At 36.4% G+C, this 7,751-nt stretch overlaps 1 long non-coding RNA gene across 1 annotated transcript; it reads right to left on the bottom strand.

Moving 5' to 3' along the window:
- Nucleotides 1-3,511: 3,511 nt before the first annotated feature.
- Nucleotides 3,512-5,121, bottom strand: LOC107680232 (uncharacterized). The gene is made up of 3 exons (XR_001633130.1): nt 5,030-5,121; nt 4,464-4,822; nt 3,512-4,164 (listed from the first exon to the last, which is right to left on the bottom strand). It is a non-coding gene; the product is annotated as an uncharacterized LOC107680232 (long non-coding RNA).
- Between the last annotated feature and the right edge of the window lie 2,630 nt (nt 5,122-7,751).

Below are 7,751 nucleotides of genomic sequence, written 5' to 3'. Positions count from 1 at the left end.
TATATATATATATATATATATGTGTGTGTGTGTGTGTGTGTGTGTGTGTGTGTGTGTGGTTTACATTGTCTAATATCAGTTTTTCTTTATTATTTTTCTAACAGTACAGCCTCTGAATTCTACCATGGATTCAAAGCAACAGTGGTTCAGAGCTGCTTTCTACAAAAACTCGCGCATTAAAACTGGGGCCAACCTTAAACATGCAAGGCTGCAAATTAAGAGACCACACATGGACAAAAATACACCGGGCAAGCCGTGGCTTTCAAAAGACATTGTGGTTAGAATGCATAAACCTCCTGGTTTTCATACAGAGACTGTATTTCACACTGGGGACTTGAGCTCTCGGGATGTTATGTTGGATTTGACAGTTGCGGTTAAGAAGTGGCTTAAGGACAGCAGTGCTGAGCTTTTAGTTGTTGAAATTTGCCTCCTTAAAAAACAAGAAGTGAGTACACAGTCCACGCCTCAGCTTGCTTTACAACTTGACCAAGCAGTGAGGAGAAGAAACAGAAGAGCTCTGTTTACTAGAGAGGAAAGTGTTGAGGATGAAGGTCACTGTAGGCGAAAGTCATTAAATGTTTCCTTCAAAGACATCGGCTGGTCAGACTGGGTTATCGCTCCCTCGGGCTACACTATGCACTACTGTGATGGTTCCTGCCTGCATAATTATAAACCTGCCAGTATGCATACGCAGGTGAAGTCTCGTCTGCATCTCTTGTCCAAGGGAACGATACCCGGTCCTTGCTGCGTACCAGCTGCGTATGAGCCAATGGTTCTCATGCACTATGACAGTCGTGGAAAGTTGAAGCTCACGCCTTTCAACGATTTGATAGTTAGTAAATGCCACTGTGCATGAACAACACTGGCACGTTTTTAAAAGAGACTAGTTATACTGAACATTATATTCTCAAAAGAGAAGATGATAAAGAGGCTAAATATCTAGCTGATAAAATGCAAATCAATGCTCTCATGCTCATTTGGTTGCAATCCTTTGGTTTATAAAATAGTTTGGCTTCTTAAGGAAACCAGATGCCTGCTTTTTTACATACACTGACAGGTTGAATGGGTGCTGTATTTTCACATGATTGACTTAATATATCAAGTTATTTATATTGTAATTTATTTGAAATGTTTTTGTACTTGTTTGTTACTGTGTTGTGAATGAATCAAGAAACCTTTTGTATTTTTGAAAGAATATTAATAAAGTATTAGCTTTAAGGAAATAATCATATATTTTCAGTATGGATGATTAATGTGTGAATCACTGATCACATTTCAATAAAGATGATTCAACATCTTTCAATATAAGATGTAAATCCTCACATACAGTATTGTGTGAAACCAAAATTGAGCTGCAATGAAAACTCTGGATGTTGTTAAAAAACTTTTGTATCACTGTTTATATGGAGAATAGGCCATCAGAATGAATCATCTGTGTATGATTCACTCAGATCATATAACAATGAACTATAAAATGAATTCACACTTACGTTTTACATACGTAAGTGCAAAACTATAAATTACAGTCTTTTATAATAATATTTTACAATATCCGGTCAGTTCTAGATAATATTTCAAGGTGAGGTCATGCCATAAGTATCCATAAAAGATATTTAGCCATGTTGATCAATAGCCATATTTATCCTATCCATAAAGATAGGCCAGATCTAACATCTGTAGCCTTGAAACCACACAGTGTCATTGACCTTGACCAGAGAGTAAATGTCCTCTGAAGCAACCACAGCGGAGGCGTGAGTTCATTTGGGATTCAGTATTTACAAAATACTGTCATTTTTAGTGTCACTGTAGTCCATAAATATTTGTTGTCTTTCAACATTTTGCTGACTGTAAATGTTTTTGAGATACATTATCTGATGTATTGTTTTGACATAATGTAACAATGTAATTGGTAATGATAACAATTATAACTGTAATCACACAATGAAGCATAAAGCAATAAACACTTCCTTGTACTTGAATCATTTTACTCACTTCAAAGACAAATTACTGGCTCATATATCAATAAAACTGATTTAATACATTTAAATGTAATGAATCATGTTTAATAAAACAATGTGGCGATATAAACAAGTATTTGCTCTCTACTTCTTACGCATGAGGGTATAGTAAAACTACAGTTAAGACTACTGGCACACATTTAATCTGATCTGTGTTACCAGGCTATTGACACACCCTATGTCAGGGCTGGGCAACTTCGGTCCTGGAGGGCAACTGTCCTCCAGGGTTTAGCTACAACCCTAATCAAACACACCTGCCTGTAGCTTTCTAGTGATCTTGAAGACATTGATTATTTTGTTCAGGTGTAAAGTAGTCATTCTCACTTTGTCTGTTTCAGCAAGTTAGACGATCATATCTCGCTGACAAGTTTAAAATGTTGATAGGCAGAATTCTCCATACACTTTGCAAGTCACTTTAATATATACTCTCTCTCTATCTCTCTCTCTGTGTGTAAGATACAGTACTAACACTTCAGCCATGTTTTTGAGCCCTAATGAAGGCAGTAGTGCCATCCAAAGTATATTTGGAAAGGGCCAATGTAATGTTTAAATTCTGGTAAATGGCCTTCAACTGACTATAACTTTGATGTAAATTAAAAGTATATTTAAAGTCAACAACAATCTCATCTGAGATCTGCAGTTGAGAAACATAACTGTCACTTGTCAAAAGGATATGCAGCAATTTTAAGAAATATATTTTACCACGTATTTTATTATTTTTCAGAGAGATGTGTATGATTAACACCTAGACAAACAAGGGCAAACAAAGACTGAATTGTATGCCTTTGACTGAGACACTTCAGTTCCACAGTGCTATATAAAACTTAATGTTCCACTTGTTGCATTGTGGAAGTGGAAAAGACACTCTCAGCTAATTTGTAGCTAATCACTGAGAGAGGAGATCTTTCAGTGAAAATTTCAGCGAGTCACAGTGACAAAACGATTGTAAGACACAGTCATGATGGATAATTATTACCACCCCTTAATGAATTGAAAGCTTGCAAAACAAGTTTTGCATGTGAAAACATAAGCATAATCCTTATGAAATATGATGCATGTGACATAAACTGCACATAAACTACTGTTCAAAAGTTTGGGGTTGGAAAGATTTTTTAAATGTTTTTTTAGAGAAGTCTCTTATGCTCAACAAGGCTGCATTTATTTGATCAAGAATACAATAAAAAACAAATATTGTGAAATATCCTTTATTCATGTGATCACAAAGCTGAATTTTCAGCAGCCATTACATCAGTCTACAGTGTCACATGATCCTTCAGAAGTCATTTTAATATGCTGATTTGCTGCTCAACGTTTCTTATTATTATCTATCTCGAAGAGTTGTGCTGCTTAATTCTTTTGTGGAAAATATGATACACTTTTTCAGGATTAATTGATGAATAGAAAATTCAAAAGAACAGCATTTATTTGAAATAGACATTTTGAGTAACATTAGAAATGTCCTTACTGTCCCTTTTGATCAATTTAGTGTGCCCTTGCTAAATGAAAGTATTTACTTCTTCAAATAAAATCTTACTGACCACAAACTTTTGAACAATAATATACAAAAAGATATCAACTTAATTAATTCAGGAAACATTTTTAACATTAAAACGTATGAAAGTCCCCCTATCCCTGTCCAGCATACTGACCAACATCTCAACTAGAACTTAGCATGTTGGTCCAACAAACCAGTATAAACCAGTCTGTAGAGCATGGAACATTCACGCTGGTCGTTTCAGTGGGGATTATTTGCAGTCGGCAAGAACACCTGTTAAACTGTGATAAATGAGGTCATGATTATGTTTTGCTGTCTCACAGTGTGTTCAGTCAATAAATTACATTGGCTTGTGTACTGCTTGTAAGGGCATTTCAATCCCTCAAGTCAAAACTATTTCTTGGCCAGAATGTTTTGCCCTTGATTTTACCCTTTGAAAATAAAGACTTACTATTATTTCATATCATGTAAGTACAAATTATCCTGAACATTTTGTGGATTAATACTGGACAGCAAACCATTTCAGACTTTCAAGCATCTGGCATGATGTAAACATCCTCAGAGATTTCAGCCTGATCTGGATGGAAGAGGGCAGGATCATTGCTGTAGATTGCATCATGTGGATCACACTGCAGGTATGCTTGATGGTCTCTAAAAGGGGGCAAAAGTGAAATTCCAGTTCTTTCAGTTCAGTCCAAATATATAACCCAATAAATATCGCTGCAAAATAAAAACTCCTTTAATGTGACTCTCTCTGACTGTTATGACACTATTGCCACACATTCATGATGTCACTGTGATCTTGCAAAACAGACAGCAAATAAAACTTAGCAGTAAATTCCATTCCTGCTTTAAAGACTTATCACAGCCTTCTCATCACCCGGTTTCTAATGATCTACATTTGCGCAGTGGCCTACACACGCATACAGATTCGACTTTTTGTACTTTACCTGTGTGTGTCCTTGCTCTGTACAGAACAACTCTGAAATTCATGCAGATTGGACTGTCCATGAAAGTTCTCATAGACTGGGCTCTGTGGTGCGGGTTGAAGTCCTCCGGCGTATACACTGTACGGAGACTCCCTGGAATGATCATCTTGGCTCTTATCTTGGCTCTTAAGTTTGTTAGATAACTCAATATCAACCGATTTTCTGTGTCGAAACCAGAAAAACACTGCTATCCCCACCAGCAACAAAGCCACAAAGAATATAGGCAAACCAACAGCAAGTCCAAGTGACGGGCTGCTGCCAGGGATGCAACCCTCTGTAGAATTACTTGATGGGAAACAAGTGCTATTTCCATCCATGGTCTAAAAGGGATAGAAAAATAATGTTATTATATCTATAACGAAATGCAAACACTCAAAGAAAACTTTCGCATCTATGTATTTCGCAAGAGAAAGTGATATTTTTAGTACTGTTATGTAGGCCACACTGAAATTCATCAAATTAACATTGAAGCTATTATTTGTACTAATGTAACCCCAATGAATCGTTCATAATAGAAATAACCTTACCGTATTGTGTAGGTGAAACTATATCACCTATGTCTGTATCACTGTTGCTGGCAGAAATGGTCAAGCTGTCGTTTGGCATTTCTTTTTGCAGAAAGAGCTTGAAAGTTCCGCTTTCAATGCAGTAGTCATGCAACCTGGAAATTCACACCCCCACACAATCATTCTTCCTGTTGTCTTCCTGTAAACAGTTATACATCTGCTCTGAAAAGGAGATTTGTGGGTTCATGTTAATAGGAGCTATAATTGATATGCAAATAATAGCTGAGCATAACCTCTCAAACTTTACCAGCAGTTTATTAAATATGCCAATTGTTCTAGCCGTTGATCACAAAGCCTTCAAAAATCAAGAGTTTTAATCATGTTAAAAACAAATATATGAAAGCTATTGGTAACAATGCTACACTGGCCTATAAGTATATCACTGCCAGAAAACCACTAAATGTGACAAGTTAGATTAAATTTAAATGAAGTTAAATGACAGCAGGTTAACCAAACCTAGACTTCAAACTGAAGCTCAAAAGTAGAAAAAAGAAAGACGAAAAAAGAGAAGGTAACTCAGATGTTGTGGGTAATGCTAACAGACATTTGAACATCCTCTATAAAAAGGAGGAACTTAGTTATGCTAACATTGCAAGACCAGTAAGCACATTAAGGCTTGTTTTGCTCACAGGTTTTTGCTTGGACTAATATACATTGTGTACATTGTGGTTTCTAAAAAAGGCAAAACAATGTTAGAATAAATAGCAAGTTGTGGTCACTTTCCTTATCACTTGTGCTTATATCACCCCCTGGTGTTAAAAATAGTGCATTTGCCCTAAAACTAGCATATGTGGGCAAACGATGAGGATGAAATAGGGTCATTATGTTTGGAAATAAATACATTATTCTTGATAAAAAATACTGTTTAGTCACTTGTGACTTTGAGGCCCATTCTCATTCTTGGTAATGCTGACTAGCATTATGAGCTGGAAAACCCCTAACTCAAATCCAATTTACATCCATGATCTGGGGAAAATAATGAAAAATTGCTTTTAAAAGATGTGTTGTTAGTAGGTCAAACAAAACAGACAGCTCTGTTTGACTACTCTGCCTAAACTAGTAGACAAAACTTAGAAAACTGGATTTTCCAGTGTTAGCTTTGCTCTAGACAGATAAACAGAAGCGAAATGTGTTCTTAAATGTATTAGTTAGTCTGAGAAAACAAAATCTCCACTTTCAGGTTGCAACGATTTCACTTCATTTCTTTGTATCTATTTTTCATTTTCAGGACTGTGATGCATTATAATGATCCCTTATAAAAATATCGAATCAATAATTGTGAATCATAGACTTTCTGAAGTGAAATACTGCATATCGAAGTAAAATGATGGCTGGCTACTGCAAATAATACTACATGACACTGACATGCACTGCACATATTGCACCACATCTCGGTGATATCTCGGTGAGGTGTTATCTCAACTATACAGAACTTCTGTTTCTCTATTAAAAATTCCCCCATCTGCTGTAAAACACTTCCTCTCACTTGCATTGTTTACTGTGGTTCTGTTTAACTGTACTTTACAAAAGAGTTAAAAGAGTTTAATTTAATATGAATCGAATTGACTACAAGAAGCTACACAAAAAAAAACAAATAAAAAAAAAACGAGAAAGGAAAAAAAGGAAAGGACAAGACGTGTGGCCAAGTATGGTGTCCCATACTTGGAATTTGCGCTCTGCATTTACCCATCCAAGTGCACACACACAGTCGTGAGTAGTGAACACGCACACACAGTGAGCACACACCGGGAACAGTGGGCAGCCATTTTTTGCTGCTGTGCCCAGGGAGCAGTTTTGGGTTCGGTGCCTTGCTCAAGGGTCTTACCTCAGTCGTGGTATTGAAGGTGGAAGAGACTGCTGTACATTCACTCCCCCCACCTACAATCCCTGTCAGTACAGAGACTCGAACCCGTTACCTTTGGGTTACAAGTCCATCTCTATAACCATTAGGCCACAAAACAAAGCAATAACAACCAATACTTTGAACAAGCATGCATATTAAATTGATATGCATCATGACATGTCTGCGTGGACCCAACATCTAACTAATCTGAGCAGACAGAAAGTTCACAATATTTTCTTCATTACACTCTAAAAAAGATACCAGATTAGGGTCCTTCGGCTTCCATAGAGAACCATGCTTTGAAAGTGCTATATTTATTTTCATTATTATTTATTAATATTGTTTTAACCCTTCTACCTGCAGGTCTTATATCTTGTTGTGTCAATTAGGGTTGTAGCATCTATTTGGGTTTTACATTTTAAAAAATGCCAGCAAGCCCTCTCAATTAGGTACTTTTATTTTTACTGACATGGGAAATAGCAAAAATGACAGTGCTCTAACAAGTTATTAACTGGATGCCTTAATAAATGACAATAACTGACTTTGAACATGAATAAATATATCAAGAAATAAAACACAAAATAGAAATGCAATATAGAAGACCAAGTTCCAGTGAAATAGCTTCACAGTCCTCTATGATGCCTTTAAGTTCATCATTTTGTGTGTATTTTGGTGTAACTGCATGGCAGTTTCTCCTGGCAGATGATGAGGTTGTGGGATGTGACAGTATCTTGGTAGAAATACAGCTGGGAATTTAGTGTTACAATGTGTCTCTTCCATTTCTTTAAGTGAGCACAATCATATTTATGAATGCCAGAAATCAAGCGTAGCGTTAGTTCT

This window comes from Sinocyclocheilus anshuiensis, unplaced genomic scaffold (genome assembly GCF_001515605.1).
Source record: "Sinocyclocheilus anshuiensis isolate Anshui unplaced genomic scaffold, SAMN03320099.WGS_v1.1 scaffold821, whole genome shotgun sequence".
Classification (NCBI taxonomy): Eukaryota; Metazoa; Chordata; class Actinopteri; order Cypriniformes; family Cyprinidae; genus Sinocyclocheilus; species Sinocyclocheilus anshuiensis.
This window is presented reverse-complemented; position numbering and strand designations above follow the sequence as displayed.